The sequence below is a fragment of the Bufo bufo genome, chromosome 3 (assembly GCF_905171765.1).
Source record: "Bufo bufo chromosome 3, aBufBuf1.1, whole genome shotgun sequence".
NCBI classification, from domain to species: domain Eukaryota; kingdom Metazoa; phylum Chordata; class Amphibia; order Anura; family Bufonidae; genus Bufo; species Bufo bufo.
In genome coordinates, this window is record NC_053391.1 from 414,338,265 (window position 1) to 414,356,987 (window position 18,723).

Below are 18,723 nucleotides of genomic sequence, written 5' to 3' on the forward strand. Positions count from 1 at the left end.
CATGTCAGAGAAGCAGTGTTCAGTCCAGGAAATACAGCCGTCACACAAAGTGCGTTTCCTGGGCTGAACAGGCTCGTGTGAAACTGGTATAAAGCTCATCTCATTTATATTAAAGGGAACCTGTCATGTGGATATTTGATTATAATCTAACTAATTATATACAATCATTAACTACTAAAAAGTACCTTAGATGTATTCACTTACTGGTGTGACAGATGGTTACCTCATAATATACACACAAAGATGCTGCATGCTAATGAGTTGATTTGAGTCCAGCGTGATGTCATTGAGTCCAGCGTTTATTAATTCAGAGCTATAGCCACTCCCCTGCCCACCTGCTGCTGATTCCTATGGAAACAAACTGTCATTCAGCAGCAGGTGGGCGGGGAGAGTCAGGAGCTCATGAATATTCATGACTCATCATTATCAGCTGGAGATTTTCAATACAAGATGTTGGCAGATTGACTGGATCAATTAAAGAAAGTGACCCAGCATTGTGCTAAGAGAATCAATCACTTATTTATGTTGCCCTTAGTTAGGACACCAGAAAACTGGTGACAGGTTCCCTTTAAGTATCGGTGTTATCTCTTTGGTTATGCAATAGTTTCCATGTTGTTTCTTAGGTGTGCAAGTCTGTTACCTGCACACATTCCTTACATGTGCAGGTAACCTTGTACCTAACCAGCGGACGACGGCAGACTTTGTACCTTCCTTGTAGCAGCTTGGCATAACTCTAGTTCCCAGCACCCAACAAAGCTGGTAAGTAAGAAACCTTTAATTAGTGCTGCTGCACCCAGGAGATACCATGAAAGGCTTCCGAACACAAGCAAACCTGCTTGGGGTGTGATGAAATGTTCAGTGTCAAGGTGACAACACAGCAAACAAGGTAAGTCTTCTGTATGTGGATGTAAATACTGAGTACTGATGTGTGCGAATGCAGAAACCCAGAGCAAGCCCGTGCTACGGCAGAGGTCAGCGATGAGCTAGGTGACACCAGCCATTGAAACCTGGAGAACTTCAGGTTTGTTTTTCTAAATATGTCTCACTCTCAATTTTTTTCTCCACTTTAGAAGAGCCAAAAGGACAGCTGCTGAGATGGGGAGAGTGGGGGGTGTCAGGAGTACAGAGTGCGCCGATGGCCAATTAGGGGGATACCTTCTAGGGTTTTAAACATTTGCACTCGTGTACAGTGCTGCAAGGAATATCCCTTCTGCCTACCTGAATGGGAGCGGAGCTGCACTATGCACAGAGCCATCTACTTCTGACTTCATCAGCTCTTATGTGGCTGCCAAAATCGCATGATCAGCGGGGGTGTCTGGTGTCGAACCCCCACCCATCTGATATCGATACACTATCCTAGGCATAGGGCATTAATACTGGCAGACTGGAAAACCCCTTTAATCAACACAGGCACAGGTTTATTGGCTGATCTAGTGAGTAGTCACACGGGCAGCGGCATTGTACCCACTATGCCAAACATGCTAATACGTGCAGTCTATATCAGTGGAGGAGTCGATATGGTCAGTTCTGGGAATTCTTACCACTGCTGCTTCTATGGTACCCCAAAGACAATGGGGGAGATTTATCAAACTGGTATAAAGGAAAACCGGCTTAGCTGCCCATAGCAACCAATCAGAATGATCCTTTCATTTTTTTTAAAGGAACTCTGAAAAATTACAGGTGGGAACTGATTGGTTGCTATTGCCAACTAAGCCAGATTTCCATTACATCAGTTTTGATAAATCTCCCCCAATGTAGGAGAATGCTGTTTTGCGGTCCGCAAAGATGGCATCCGTGTGCGTTCCTCAATTTGCGGAACGGTACGGACAACCATTGATATAACTGCCTATTCTTAGGCGCAAAACGGACAGGTTATATTTTTTTCGCGGACCACCGAACGGAGCAACGGATGCGGCCCCATTGAAGTGAAAAACTGCGGCTCGGATACGGACCAAAACAACGGTCGTGTGCATGAGGCATTAGGCTAAGGTTAAACGGCGACAAAAAAGTGCAGCTACACAGCGACATGTGTTGCGCAATTTATTGCCTCTGAAAAGGTGCGCAACATTTTTTGTAATGATAGTCAATGGTATCAATACGACATGCTGCAGCTGCAACGTGGCAGTCGCACAAAAATCCAACTTGGATGGATTTTTTGCCACTGTCCTGTCGCAGTATGTCGCTTGTCACATTGCGACACCATTTACTATTATTACAAAAAATGTTGCACGACACATCACCATGTAACTTTAGCCTTAAAAGGGTTGTTCATTACAACAATGTATCCGCCTGTCCACAGAAAGGCAGGTGTCTGACAGTTGGGGTCCCCGCCGATCATGAGAAGGGGAGCTATGTTCCCCTGTTTGTGTGCTGTCGCTCCATTCAAATCTATGGGACTGTTGGAAATTACCAAGTACAAGCACTCTGCCGTCTACAGCGGTCCTATAGAGTTGGAGTGGCAGCGCTAATACATGTCCGCCACTGCATTCTAACAGGGAAACACAACCCCCATTCTCATGATCAAAATTGGCTCCAGCGGTCAGACTTCTTTAAATGCATGAGTCTTAGGCCTCTTTCACACGGACGAGTTTTCCACGTGGGTTCAATGCCTGAGGTGAACGCATTGCACCCGCACTGAATCCGGACCCATTAATTTCTATGGGGCTGTGCACATGAGCGGTGATTTTCACGCATCTCTTGAGTGTTGCGTGAAAATCGCAGCATGCTCTATATTGTGCGTTTTTCACGCAACGCAGGCCCCATAGAAGTGAATGGGGCTGCGTCAAAATTGCAAGCCTCCGCAATCAGGTGCGATTATCATGCATGGTTGCTAGGAGATGATTGGGATGGGGACCCGATCATTATTATTTTCCCTTATAACATGGTTATAAGGGGAAATGATAGCATTCTTAATGCAGAATGCTTAGTAAAATAAGGATGGAGGGGTTAAAATAAAATAAAAATAATTAAACTCACCTCATCCACTTGTTCGCGCTGCCCGGCATTGTCTTCTTTCTTCTTCTTTGATGACCTGGGAGGAAAAAGACCCTTAGTGACGTCACTGCGCTCATCACATGGCCCATCACCATGGTGATGGACCATGTGATGAACCATGTGATGAGCGCGGAGCCGTCACATGGCCCATCACCATGGTGATGGACCATGTGATGAGCGCAGTGACATCACCAAAGGTCCTATTCCTCCCAGGTCATCAAAGAAGAAGAATGAAGACGAGCCGGGCTTCGCGAACAAGTGGATGAGGTGAGTTTAATTATTTATTTACTTTTTTAACCCCTCCATCCCTAATTTACTTTGCATTCTGTATTAAGAATGCTATTATTTTCCCTTATAACCATGTTATAAGGGAAAATAATAAAATCTACACAACACCTAACCCAAACCCGAACTTCTGTGAAGAAGTTCGGGTCTGGGTACCAAACATACAAATTTTTCTCATACGCGTGCAAAACGCATTAAAACGCTTTGCACTTGTGGGGAAAAATTGCGCACTTGTGGGGAAAAATTGTGCATTTTCCCGCAACGCACCTGCATCTTTTCCTGCACATCACCCGCAACGCCCGTGTGAAAGAGGCCTTAGGCCTCTTGCACACAAACGTATTTTCTTTCCGTGTTTGTTCCAGGGTTTTTTGTGGACCGTATGCGGAAACAATTCACTTCAATGGGTCCGCAAAAAAAACGGAAGTTACTCCGCGTGCATTCCGTTTCCGTATGTCCGTATTTCTGTTCCACAAAAAAATAGAACATGTCCTATTATTACGGACAAGTATAGTAGTACTGTTCTATGAAGGGCCAGCTGTTCTGTTCCGCAAAATACAGAATGCACACGGATGTCATCTATTTTTTTTGCGGATCTGTTTTTTGCAGACCGCAAAATACATACGGTCGTGTGCAAGAGGCCTTAGGGGCTAAATGCAGACTTTTGATAGCATGAGTTTCCTATATAACGTTCCTGTGATAGCTGCATATCTCAAAGTGTTCCTCTGGATTGTATGGATACAGCTACATGTGGTTCTCCAGAGAGGTATTTAATAAACCAAGAAGCATTTACAGTGGTAGCAAAGTGGATGAGATTTCAGAAATATCGCCCACATACTGTGGAGAAAATATGACTGAAAGCATGTCGAAAACACATTGTGATCCTGGCAACAATGGAACTGCAAAAGACGACAGCCTATTTCAGGCAGCTTTTGTTACAGAAATTGTCCAGATCTGCTTTAGTTTTCCTGCACAGAAAAACCTCAGCAGACTCGCCACATGTAGCCATTCCCAGGTTTTCTGGGAATTAAGAAAATGAAAATACTTGAATACTAATTCATTACAAATATATTCCCAAATGGCTTGTTTTGTCTGGGAAGCAATCATTAGGAGAAATAAAATGGCCGCCTGTTCTAACAAAACAAAACCTGTTCTAATCACACAGAACTACGAGTTACTACACAACACTGAGGTAAAGAGCTGCCTCATTCTCCTCTCTGCTCTGCTTGTCAGGGATTATGATCCTGAATATAGATGATAAAAACTTTTGTTGAATCTCTGTAGGAATGGAGTTCATGAGGAGACATGAAGTACAAAGAGGATGGACAGGACAGACTGTGGTGATGTTGGGTTGTGATAATGGAGACTGCATACAAGTGCTGCTGCTCATTACCCCCCAGGATCATAATCCCTGACAAGCAGAGCAGAGAGGAGGATGAGGCAGCTCTTTACCTCAGTGTTGTGAAGTAACTTGTCCTGCTGTGTGATTAGGACAGGTTTTGTGTGCACTATTAGGACAGCAGCCATTTTATTTCCCCTGAAGATTTCTCCCTAGACAAAACGAGCCATTATAACTAATATAAGGTAATTGTGAATATATTTATAATAAAGTAATATTTAAGAATTTTTTCTTGTAATTTTATTTTCTTAATTCCCGGAGAACGCCTTTAATGTAACTTTATAGTTGAAGCAGTTATCTATGATTGGCTGCTTTCTTTCAAAAATATCATCTTTTCTTGAGTTGTGCCTGGTATTGCAGCTCAACTCAATTGAAGTCAATGTCAATACCACATGCAACCTGTGGACAGTTATGGTGCTATATTTGAAAGAAAGCAATTACTGTACATTTTTTTTAAATCATTCTGGACAACCCCTTTAAAATTTAAAGGGGTATTCCCATCACAATGATCACTGTTAAATCTGTTAATGATTTGACAGTGATCATTTTTGTAAATACATTTTATTACCCAATTTCCACCCTTTTTGAGAAAATAATTCCCCTCTTACCTGATTGTTGTCTTTCGTCTCCCCTGGTTACGGCCACCTCTCGCCTGTCGAATCCCGTGGCTGCACTCACGAAGAAGACTTAAGATTTTCTCCCGGCCGAGCCGCGCTATGTCCTGAACGCGCACGCCACTGCGCATGCGCCATGATAACTTCTTCCTGGCCATTATATTTACAGAGCCGCGATGACGCAAGCCGGCTCTGTACTATACAGGCCAGGAAAAAGTCACCATGGCGCATGCGCGGCGGCGTGCGCGTTGAAGACGGCGCGCAACCCGGCCGGGAGAAGACATCAATCAAGCTGACTGAGCCCGCCCAGCCGAATCCAGGAAGTGAACATCGCACTCGCCACAGGTAAGTATGAAAACTGTTGATGGGAATACCCCTTTAAACAGTCACTCTGGGGCATATCTGGTTGCAAATTAAAGTGCAAATTTGGCGTTATAATTTGTGACTTTAATATGGTATAAACGTGGTGTCCTGCTGTTTCAGTAAGGATACATATAACAAACCCCATTCTACTGCAATTCAGATGAAAACCATGCTGACATGCAGATTTGCCACAAATCGGTGCAGTTTACAAGCATACGAAAGCCACGCCGATTTGCTACTACGTGTCCTTCCGCTTAGGGTATGTTCACATGTTGCAGTTGAGATGCAATTAAAACAGCATCAAAATCACATTGAAAAAATGTGAATGCGGTTTTGATGCCGTTTTTGTTGCAGTTACGGTTTTATATGCATCTCAATAGCTGCATTCAGTATAACATTACTTTAGGTGTCTGTTGTTTAGCTATAATGTACAACAATGTCCATGGCACGCTAAATCTCCCCCATGGAATCTGGACTCTAGTCCAAGTCGCTCGTGACTCACTAGAATGCAGAACATTTGCAGTACCTTGGTGGTGACACACCCTGACATTAAAGAAACTCTTTCAGTTTTGTTTCTGAGTTTGTTCCTTAACCCTTTCAGTACCGGGCACTTTTCACCTTAAATCCCAAGCCGATTTTTGCAAATCTGACGTGTCACTTTATGTGGTAATAACTTTGGAACGCTTTTACTCAGTGACATAGCGTGGGTTGCCAGCACCCGGGGCAAGCCAAGTACTGCACCCCCGCCCCCCACCTGTGGCCACGCCCCTTTTACAGATAATGTAGTAGATGTCACTTGCAGTCCTACGTAACACCACAGATAAGGCTACATGCACATGACCGTTGTGTGTTTTGCAGTCCGCAAATTGCAGATCCGCAAAACACGGATGGCCTAATCTTGTCTGCAAAACGGGCAAGAATAGAACAGGTTATATTTTTTTGCGGACCACGGAGCGGAGCAATGGATGCAGACAGCACACGGAGTGCTGTCCCCATCTTTTGCGGCCCCTTTGGAGTGAATGGGTCCGCATCCAAGCCGCAAATACTGCGGCTCGCATGCGGACCAAAACAACGGTCGTGTGCATTAGGCCTTACACAGTGATAACTCTCTGAGTACAGATAATGTAGTAGATGGGTGTGAGCCCCCAGAATTCAGACCACGCACAGTGTGACCTGAAGTCTGGGGCCAGGATGCGGCAGGGTGGGCCAAATTCTATATCCACCCTCCCATCACTACAGAACATACAGGGTACTACAGTGCCACATACCTCTTACATCCAGTGATGTCTCCTTTGATGTAGATGTTCTTTCCCTCTTTCCTCATCTTTTCCTTTCAGACCTTCAGACCAGACCACAATTTTTCAGCCATTTCTCATCTCTGCAGTTTGACAAAAAAAATATCTTAGTTTACTACTTTTCCATCATCCTCCCATCTCCTGGACAAATCATCCTACCACCTCCAATACTCTGCCTGACGTGCTCCCCAATATTATACTGCAAAAACAGATAAACCCCCTGATAATAGTAGTACCACACAGATAATGCCCTTCAATAATTATTGGCACACAGTGCCCTAAAATAATTGCACCCAGCAAATAGTGCCCCTGACCAGTGTTCCCTCTAAGCTGCGCGGGTGCGCGACCGCGCAGCAATTATTGTGCCCCCGCTCATGTCCGCTCAGCACCCGCTCACCCTGCCGCTGGCAAAATGCCTACACTAATGCCCACACTCAAGATGATGCCACCTGTGCGGCTCAGCGTGGCGCCGCCTACACATATTACCGCTCTACTGCTGCGGCTCCTCCTTTTTCTGACCGGAAGAGGAGAGGAGGACTGGACTGAGCACGCAGCAGCCAGACGAGGTAACGTCAGCGGCGTCATCTTAGAGCCTGAGGCTAGAGTGGTTTTACTGTCAGGGTAACCCATTGGTAAAAGCTCAGCAAAGACATTATTTGAACTCATGGGTTTTCAAAAGGGCATAATAGACTGCGCAGGAATGTATCCATCTGAGGCTCGGGGTCCAGGGGCCCCCTGGGAGTCTGGGACCCCACATACTGCAGCAAAATAATACATTCTTAGCTTTTCTTCTCACAGACTCTTGTTATTTAGTTTAGCTGATACACTCGAACATGTCCACAGCTGTGGCTGCGTTACATTTACAGCAGGTTACACTTGTTTCATCCTTTTGGTTCCTGGTGCTGCCCTCCGCTATGATGCCCTCACCTAAAGGACCCTCATCTACAGTGCCATCACCTATAGGACCCTCATCTACAGTGCCATCACCTATAGCACCCCATCTACAGTACCATCACCTATAGCACCCAATCTACAGTGCCATCACCTATAGCACCCCATCTACAGTGCCATCGCCTATAGCACCATCATCTACAGCGCCATCACCTATAGCACCCCATCTACAGTGCCATCACCTATAGCACCCAATCTACAGCGCCATCGCCTATAGCACCCTCATCTACAGCGCCATCGCCTATAGCACCATCATCTACAGTGCCATCACCTATAGCACCCCATCTACAGTGCCATCACCTATAGCACCCCATATACAGTGCCATCACCGATAGCACCCTCATCCACAGTGCCATCACCTATAGCACCTTCATCCACAGTGCCATCACCTATAGCATTACCATCTACCATGTAATTTAATCTTGCCAAGAACAACAGCGTGATGGCGCTATACATTACCGTGCTAAAACGAATAGCACTATAGATGACTACAGTATACATTATATGCCCTGTACCATGCTGTACAATTTACAGTATAATCCATACACCATGCCGTACAATATGCATTATAATCCATACACCATGCCGTACAATATGCATTATAATCAATACACCATTCTGTACAATATACATTATAAGCCCTGTACCATGCTGTACAATATACATTATAACACCTACACTGTGGGGTTATTGTGTATATTGAACGGCATAGTGTATGGATTATACTGTATATTGTACGGCATGGTGCAGGGATTATAATGTATATTGTACAGCATGGTGCATACCAAGGGGAGAAACAGAACTGGATCGCACATCCACAATGCTATGCTTAGAGCTAATTAAACTCGATTCTCAGTGCAATAATAAAGTGTACAGCCCCCCATACTACATGCTGTACAAAAGGCATTAGGGTACATTTTAATCAAAAGGCATAAGCCCACTGGTGTATGAACTATACTGTATATCGTACGGCATGGGGCAGGGATTTTATAATGCATTCTGCACAGTAATAGTGCTCCCAAAAGTCCCACCAATAGTAATAATTCTCTGCTAGAGCACACATGGTAGTAATAGTGCTCCTACAGTGCCCCCAACATGTCCCCAATGTGCCCCAGAAGTAATAATGCTCTCATAGTGCCCATACTAGTAATCATGTTCCCCGTAGACCCCAAGTAGTAATAAAGCCCACCATAATGCCCCCCAGTAGTAATAATTCTCCTTATAATGTGACAGTACAAACAATTCCCCCTTATGATGTGTGTCAGTGCAAAAAAATACCCCTTTTAATGCCCCCAGTTGAGCTAATGTCCCCATAGTACCCCCATAATGTACCAGTATAAAATGCCCCATAAATAGTGCCCCAGTAGATACCCTCAGTGTCCCCCATAATTTGCAAGTATAAAATACCCCTTCTTAGTGCCCCCGTAGATGACCCCATAGTACCCACCATAATGTGTCCGCATATAAAATGCCCCTATACAGAGCCCCCCATATAAAATACCCCTTCTTTGTGGCCTCAGTAGAAGCCCCCATTGTGTTCCTCTCCCCCCTTCCCCTATAGTGCCCTCCATATAAAATACCCCTTCTTTGTGGCCTCAGTAGATTCCCCCATAGTGCCCCCAATAATGTGCCAGTAAGAAGTGCCACCCAATAATGTGCCAGTAAAAAGTGCCCTCAATAATGTGCCAGTAAGAAGTGCCACCATAGATGCCCCCACAGTGCCCCCAATAATGTGCCAGTAAGAAGTGCCCCCATAGATGCCCCGCAATCATGTGCCAGTAAGAAGTGCCCCCCATAGATGCCCCCCTAATCATGTGCCAGTAAAGATTGCCCCCCAATCATGTGCCAGTAACAAGTATTGTACCATATAAAAAAAAACACTTATACTTACCTCCATCAGGCTGGCAGCAATGCGATGCAGGCCTCTTCTGGTGGGGAAGGGAGATGCCTCTCCACTGCCCCACAGCATCCATCTGTATCGCTGTCCTGAGGGTTTAGATGAATTCTTAAAAGTAAACAACATTAATGCTTATGAAAACGTGATTAAATCTGAGTCTCACTTCCTTCTGGGATTCGCATCCCCACCTATACCTTAGTTGAACTTGATGGACTTATGTCTTTTTTTCAACCGTATCAACTACAGTATGTAACTATGTAATAAGATGACTATGGAGATAAGCACTTCCACAATTGAAGCGCTCATCTCCCTGTGCCCTGCTGCCGCCCCCCACTTGTCAGCAGGGCCGCGCCACCTGGGGCGATCGCCTCACTTTGCCTAATTGGGGGTGTGGCTCAGCTGGCGCCCCACTGAAATTTTGTGCCCGGGGCAACGGCACCCCCATGCTACGGCACTGCTTTTACTTATCCAAGCTTTTACTTATCGTGACACATTGTACTTCATGACAGTGGTAAATAAGTCGATATATTTCACCTTTATTTACAAAATAATCCAAAAATTACCCAAAATTTGGAAAAATTCACAATTTTCTAAATTTGAATTTCTCTACTTTTAAGACAGATACAGTAGTGATACCTCCTAAAATGGTTATCAATCAACATTCCATATACTGTATGTCTGCTTTATGTTGGCATCAATTTATAAATGTCATTTTATTTTTTTAGGACGTTAGAAGGCTTAGGCCCCTTTCACACAAGCAAGTTTTCCGCGCGGGTGCAATGCGTGAAGTGAACGCATAGCACCCGCACTGAATCCTGACCCATTCATTTCAATGGGTCTGTGTACATGAGTGTTGTTTTTCACGCATCAGTTCTGAGTTGCGTGCAAATCGCATTATGTTCTATAGGCTACGTGCACACGAACGTTGTTTGTTTCCGTGTCCGTTTTTTTTGCGGATAGGATGTAGACCCATTCATTTCAATGGGTCCGCAAAAAACACGAACAGCACACCGTGTGCTGTCTGCATCAGTATGTCCGTTCCGTTTCCCCGCAAAAAAAATTGTGCATGTCCTATTTTTTTCAAGTTTGCGGACAAGGATAGGCATTATTACAATGGATCCGCAAAAAAAACCGGATGCCATACGGAACGTCATTCTTTTTTTGCAAATACGCAATTTGCGGACCGCAAAACACATACGGCCGTGTGCATGTAGCCATATTCAGCGTTTTTCACACAGCCCTGGCTCCATAGAAATTAATGGGGCTGCGTGAATAACGCATTGTATCCGCAAGCATGTGCATATGCGATGCGTTTTTCACTTATGGTTGCTAAGAGATGTTGTTTGTTAACCTTCAGTTTTTTATCACATGAGTGAAAAACGCATCAAAACGCATTGCACTCGCGCGGAAAAAACTGAACTGAACGCAATCGCAGACAAAACTGACTGAACTTGCTTGCAAAATGGTGCGAGTTTCACTGAACGCACCCTGAACGCATCTGGACCTAATCCGCCACGCTCGTGTGAAAGGGGCCTTAGGGCTGTTTCACACGAGCGGATGCCGTGCGTGACATCCGCTCCGTGAATGACAGCCAAGACCCGATGCAGACTGCAGAAGCACGGAGCATTAACATGACTGATAATGCTCTGTGCCTCTCTGGAATCTCTTTACTACGAAATCACAGTGAGATAAAGTTGTCACTGTGATTTCGTAGTAAAGAGATCACAGAGAGGCACGGAGCATTATCAATCATGTTACTGCTCTGTGCTTCTGCTGTCCGCATCGGGTCTTGGCTGTCATTCACGGAGCGGATGTCACGCACGGCATCCGCTCGTGTGAAACAGCCCTTAGAAGTTTAGAAGCAATTTTTCAAATTTCCAACAAAATTTCCAAAACCATTTTTTTAAGCACCAATTCAGTTATAGGTCCCTTTCACACGAGCAAGTTTTCCGCGCGGGTGCAATGCGTGACGTGAACGCATAGCACCCGCACTGAATCCTGACCAATTCCTTTCTATGGTGCTTTGTACATGAGCGTTGTTTTTCACGCATCAGTTCTGCGTTGCGTGAAAATCGCAGCATGTTCTATATTCTGCGTTTTTCACGCAGCCCTGGCCCCATAGAAGTGAATGGGGCTGCGTGAAAAACGCATTGCATCCGCAAGCAAGTGCGGGTGCGATGCGTTTTTCACTGATGGTTGCTAAGAGATGTTGTTTGTAAACATTCAGCTTTTATCACGCGCGTGAAAAACGCATCAAAACGCATTGCACCTGCGCGGAAAAAACTGAGCAACCGCAGACATAACTGACTGAACTTGCTTGCAAAATAGTGCGAGTTTCACTGAACGCACCCTGAACGCATCCGGCCCCAATCCGCAACGCCCGTGTGAAAGCAGCCATAAAGTGATTTTGAGGGGCTTACGTAATGTAAACCACCGATAAATGACCCCATTTTAGAAACTACACCCCTCAAATTATTCAAAACTATGTTACAAACTTTGTTAACCCTTGAGGTGTTTCACAAGAATTAAAGGAAAATGGAGGTGAAATTTCAAAATTTAACTTTTTTGGTAGATTTTTTATGTTAATCAATTTTTTCTTGCAACACAGCAAGGGCTAACAGCAAAATAAACCTCAATATATATTACTCTGATTCTGCAGTTTAGGCCTCATAAACACAAACTTATTTTGTTTCCGTGTCTGTTCAATTACCCATTCATTTCAATTGGTCCGCAAAAAATGTGTGCTATCCGCATCTGTATGTCCATTACGTAGCCCCGCAAAAAAAATATAACATGTCCTATTCTTGTCCGTTTTAGGCATTGTTACAATGGGTCCGCAAAATAAAGGATGGCATACGGATGTCCACAATTTGCGGACCGCAAAACACATACGGTCATGTGCCTGTAGCCTTGGGCACGTGGTAGTGATCAGAAGGCAAATTTCGCTAGAATGGTTTTTAGGCACCATTTTGTATTTGAAGAGACCCTGACATACCCCCTCAGTGGAAACCCTCAAAAAGTGACCCCATTTTGGAAAGTACACTCCTTAAAGAATATATTAAGGGGGGTATTGAGCACTTTGACCCCCTAAGTGTTTTACGGAATTTGGAAACACTTGGCTGTAAAAATGAAAAGTTTTGTTTCTTCCAATAAAATGTTGCTTTAGCCCAAAATTTTCATTTTCACAAGGGGTAACAGGAAAAAAAGTACCCCATAATTTGTTAAACCATTTTCTCCTGAATACGGCAACACCCCATATGTGGTGGTCAACTGCTGTGGGGGCACCCGGCAGGACTCAGAAAGGTAGGAGCGCCATATGGCTTCTGCAGCGCAGATTTTGATGGATAGGTTTATGGGTGCCATTGGTTTTAATTTTTTAAGTGATTGTCTTATGAGGGGGCTAATTTTTCCCGGGATGAGATGTCTGTTTGATTGGTACCATTTTGGGGTACATAAGACTTTTTGATCGTTTGATATTAAACTTTGTGAGGCAAGGTGAAAAAAATAGCTGTTTTGGCATATTATTATAATTTTTTTATAGAATTCACCTGAGGGGGCATATAATGTGATATTTTTATAGAGCAGGTTGTTACGGATGCGGCAATACCTGCTATGTCTATCATTTTTTATTTTTAAGTTTTTGAACAGAATAAATTCTTGTCTTTGTGTTGCCATTTTCTGAGAGCCCTATTTTTTTTTTTTGGGGGGGGGGGGGGGGGGGGGCGAATTGTCTTAGGTAGGGGCTCATTTTTCCCGGGATGAGATGTCTGTTTGATTGGTACCATTTTGGTGTACATAAGACTTTTTGATCACTTGGTATTACACTTTTTGTGAGGCAAGGTGACCAGAAAATGGCTTTTTTGACACTGTTTTTATTTTTACCTGACGGGGTGGATTATGTGATATTTTTATAGAGCCGGTCGATACGGACACGGCGATACCTAATATGTCTACTTTTCTTTTTTTCCCTATTTAAAAAAAAATATATATATATTATTTTGGGAAAAGGATGCTTTTTTTTAACTTTTTAGATTTTTTTTGTAAATTTATTTTTTTTTAACTTCTTTTTTCACTTTATTTTTTGTCCCACTCTGGGACTTCAACTTTTGGGGGTCTGATCCCCTTTACAATGCATTACAATACTTCTGTATTGTAATGCATTGGCTGTAAGTGTATTACTCACTGTAATACACTTACAGCTTCCTGCCTGTGAGATCCAGGGGGCTGGATCTAACAGATTCTCATGGAAGGCAGCCACGATGCCTAAGGAAGACATCGAGCTGCAGCAGCGCGGGAACCTGATGGACACCCCGCACCCGAAAGGATACCGCATGTGCCGTGGTTAGCGTGGTTTTCCCCGATGCCAGCGCATACAGCAGTGGTCCAGCTATCAGTGACTGCTGGACCCCTGCAGCTGATCGGGCGGGCGCAGCTCCTGCTCCTGCCCGATCAGAACACCGTAGCTGTACGGTGCTGGGATTTCTGTCCCAGATTCCAGCGCCGTACATGAACGATGCTGGTATCCTATAGGTTAAAGGGAATGTGTCATCAGAAAATCACCTGTTTAAATCACTTTTTTATGTTTAACATATTTTTGTATGTAGAGAAAGTTTATACAAGGCACTTACTAATGTATTGTGATTGTCCATATTGCCTCCTTTGCTGGCTGGATTCATTTTTCCATTACATTATACACTGCTTGTCTCCAGGGGTTACGACCACCCTGCAATCTATCAGCAATTTCCGTGCTTGTATACTATAGGAAACCGGTCCCACGGTCCTAGCCACCGGAGAGGCCTTTACCTATAGTGTGCAAGCACGGCCATCGCTGCTGGATTACAGAGTGGTGGTAAACATGGAAACGAGCAGTGTATAATGTGATGGGAAAATGAATCAAGCCAGCAAAGGAGGCAATATGGACAATCACAATACATTAGTAAGTGCATTGTATCAATTTAACTTAAGTGAGACAACCCCTTTAACTTCCAGCCCTTGTGATCAGTGGTGTCTCATCAATAGAGGCAGACCAGCCACTCTGTGGGTCCCATGAGGTTAGGGGGCCCAGCTGGGGCTGAATGGTGCCACTCCCTTTCCTCTTGGAATACCTGCTATCCAGTCAAGCTAAACCAGCCCATTATCATAAATAATTCTTGCCCCCGGCCATCCTGTACCACCCTCCTCGAAACGCATCCTCCTCCTGTGACGTCTTCCTGTCATCACTTCCTACAAAACTGTGACAACATGTCCGCTCTGTGCCCTTCCAGTAGCTTTGCCAGCCAACCGGTTCCCCTCTCGCCACCACCACGCAACCTGGGTGAGGAGAAGCAGAGAAGATATTACAGCAGAGTGCACAGAGTCACTGTAAATAGTTAACGCACTGTGATGTAATATAGAGGTGTTTGTTTTAACGTTATTTACTGTCTGTGTGTAGGGCAAAGGGGTGGGATGGTAGGTAAAAGTGGGACCTGCTTGGGCTGAGGGGTTGGTAGCGGGGCCCGATTCTCAGTTTTTGCTATGGAACATGATTTCTACGGTATGTACGTTCCTGCTCGTGATTATAATACTAAACTCACCTATTTTTAACCTCTGAGAGCTGAACCTTGCTCCACGAGTCTCGCTACATGTTTTCAGCTATATTTGGCCTTGAGATTACCTGGAAAAGTAACTACAAATCTGCTCCATCTGCATTCCGTAGTTTATAGTGAAATATGTGAACATTTTAGTGTAGGTAAAAGGGGGCAGAAGTGCTGTCTATTTGTAGATGGGTAGGGCCAAATTCACAAATGTTGGATTTGTCGCAGTTTTTGGGTGCAGGATGCACATAAAATGTACAAACATACAGTACTGTTAACATAAACAGGGTTTACAACTGAGAAAATGATAACTTTCCTGGTCTGATATTTTATAAGGATGTAGTTGGGTTTTTCTGCTTATACATCACAGCAGTTCATACTGACACTAAACTCATACACGACTACAGTACAGTACAGTTCAGAATACATTTGCATAGTAATCCCTTTTTTTTTTTCAGTTCTAATGGGGAAAGGTCAGACTTAAAAAAAAAAATGTTGCTTTGCATGCTAACCTAAAAACCTGTAGTGTATAGAAAAGAGGGTGCTACCAGGTTAAACCCCCTCCTCTGCCATACTGCTTTACAGATTCACTGACAAGGCAGCTAACTATTGATAAATCTAAGGTGAACATATGATTTTGGAACTGCATATACTGCAATATTGCCATTGTCTCCACTAGGAGGTATCTGAAGGCCCAGTGTGAATCTCATGTGAGCTCCACTGTCAACTGTATCTGTCCTGAATCCTATGGTGGGTTCAAACTTATTTGCAGTTTGAGCCAGATGTAATATTCAGCCAGGCTCCTGCTCCAACAGCCTGGATTGGACATAACTTGGCATCTACAGGTAAGGGATTTACAGAGGCAGTGGGCTCTCTCTATCACCCTTTTGCTATGAGGCCACTACTATGGCTTGCAAGGGACTAAATGCCATCTTAGTACCTACTGTATTAGAACCTACCAGCAACAGGGTCTAATAGGATGCCTGTATTCATAAGGAAACGACCATAAAAAATAACCTTTAATGCATATAAAAGTCATATGTAACAATCAAAAAAGTAAACCAAAAAGTTGTTGAAAAAAGGAGAGTGCTCTATATTATCCTAGACAGACACTGCCTGTGAAGGAGTAGCCGCCCTGACAAAATCTACCAGACCCTAAGTGGTTCCACTGCTTGTATATTCTATGCATCATTCATTTTCTTTTATCTGTTAAGGTCCATTCACACGTCCATAAGTGTTTTGCGGTCCGCAAATTGCGGATTCGCAAAACATGGATACCAGCCGTGTGCGTTCCGCATTTTTCAGACCACACATGACCAGCCCTATGATAGAAATGCCTATTCTTGTCTGCGATTGCGGGCAAGAATAGGCCATGCTCTGTCTTTTTTGTGTGGCCGCAGAACGGAACTACAGATGTGGACAGCACACGGTGTGCTGTCCGCATCTTTTGCGACCACATTTAAACGAATGGGTCTGTTGCGGAACAGATGCAGACCCAGAACAACAGACGTGTGAATGGACCCTTATTTATGTGTTCAGTAAAGGATCCGTTAGTTCCTGATAACTGCCTGCTCATCAGAGTAGGTAAGAGCTGCATTTACATGTAGCAATCACAATCGCTTCATGGAGACCGGCAATTGCTGCTGCAATCACTGGTTCCCATAGAGAGTCATTGTTTCTGGGCAGCAGATCTCTAGTTATGCAGCACAATCTGCTGCCCAGTTATGTTGATTAAGGTGACTGTATCAGCGATGCTTATACATGATATACGAGCGTTTGCTTGTTCATTAGGTGACTTTAAAAAGGGCAATTATCGAGAACGAGTATTCCCATAAAGGCTTTTTCTGAGTAATTGCCCCGATTGGCGGCCCGTATAAAGGGACCTTAACGTGTAGCTGTGTCTGCAGAGCAGATGATTTTATCTTGGTATGTCCCCTGATGAACTCTGGCGGCTGCCATAAGGAAATACGTTAGAAGGTTAAGAAACATTAGTTTTTGCTGGTTTGTGTCATGAAATGTAAGGGTAAGGCTACTTTCACATTAGTGGCAGCCTTCTCCGGCAGGTGAACAGCCTGCCAGATCTGTGCTTCCGCTAGTGCACGCGTGCCGCCGGAAGTCCGCTCTGGCCCCATTCACTATAATGGGGGCATGCCGGAGGTCTGGCCGCAACACAGCAAACATGCAGAGCGGTGGACGGAATAAAACTACGACTGCCCAAAGAGCTAATATATTTTTGGCATGATGTACAATACAACAAACAAGACCTAATACAATTACATCAACAGAAAAATAAATAATTTTTATATTATGGCTCTCGGAAGATGGGGATGAAAAACTGAAAAAATAATAATAATAATGGCCAAAACTGGCTGCGGCTGTAAGGGGGATAAGTTCAAAAATAACCCTGTAATTGAAGAGGTTTTCCAGTACTTAGATATTGATAGTCTGTCCTCGGGATGGGTCATCAGTATTAGATCAGTGGGGATTCGATACCAGGCACCTACCACCCATCAGCTATTAGGGCAGCTGCCGGCACTGGAAAAGGATATACAGTAGACACAACTGACAGCACAAGGTTCTGTGCCAGGATCCAGCGGATCAGAGGTAGTGCCGAGTGTTGCCCCTCACTGATCTGATTGATGATCTATCCTGAGGATAGGCCATCAATATCTTAGTCCCAGAAAACCCCTTTAACTTCAAGGATGGCTTCATACACCTAATGTTGTATACATCAGTATGTTCCGAATAAACACGTTCAGTGTCTCAATACATATCTAGATTGCCATGAGCTTAATTATATATATATATATATATATATATATATATATATGCACAGAGAACCACTGTAGCCTCATAGGAACCTATTCATTTTCAATGAAAGCAGTGTGATTTTGAAAGCGTTAATGCCAGGGATGTAGGCTCTTCTGAAGGGGCATTTTATACTGCCCTTCTTCTCTAGCACATTTCCAGTCAGTACAGCCAGGCAAATGAAAGACACAATCTTGTTTTAAAGCTTTGGAGAGGGCTCCAGATCCTGAGACACTAACTCTTCTGCCAGGATTCAAAGGTTGGTATTTTAATTGCTTTATATTACAATGCATATTAAACAGCATATTTATTGCACTATGCAGGTGCTGTTTAATAGGGAAGGCCAGCCAACATATATATATATATACCATAGAGATGTGTCATTAGATCATATCATGGAGTCTGTAAGCTGGTGCATTATCTCTAATAATTAAACATCCAAACTCTCTTGGCAACACACAGAGATTTTCAGCAATGAATAACTGGAATCTGAATGGGGCTGAAGAGACTTGAGGGCATTAAAGGGTGCCCAAGTCTCATGGATTAT

The 18,723-nt window shown here is 44.0% G+C and overlaps 1 protein-coding gene across 6 annotated transcripts in view; it reads left to right on the forward strand.

Annotated features, from left to right (window-relative positions):
* Positions 1 to 735: 735 nt before the first annotated feature.
* Positions 736 to 18,723, forward strand: part of HHLA2 (HERV-H LTR-associating 2) — an 81,951-nt gene continuing 63,963 nt past the window's right edge. Inside the window, exon 1 of one of the 6 annotated variants that reach the window (XM_040424903.1) lies at positions 736 to 886. The gene's annotated coding sequence lies outside the window, so the exon portion shown is untranslated. Of the gene's footprint in view, positions 887 to 927; positions 1,022 to 5,612; positions 5,635 to 14,999; positions 15,157 to 15,225; positions 15,329 to 18,723 lie in introns of those variants that run through there. The other 5 variants (XM_040424904.1, XM_040424908.1, XM_040424905.1 and 2 more) reach the window with 5 other exon arrangements.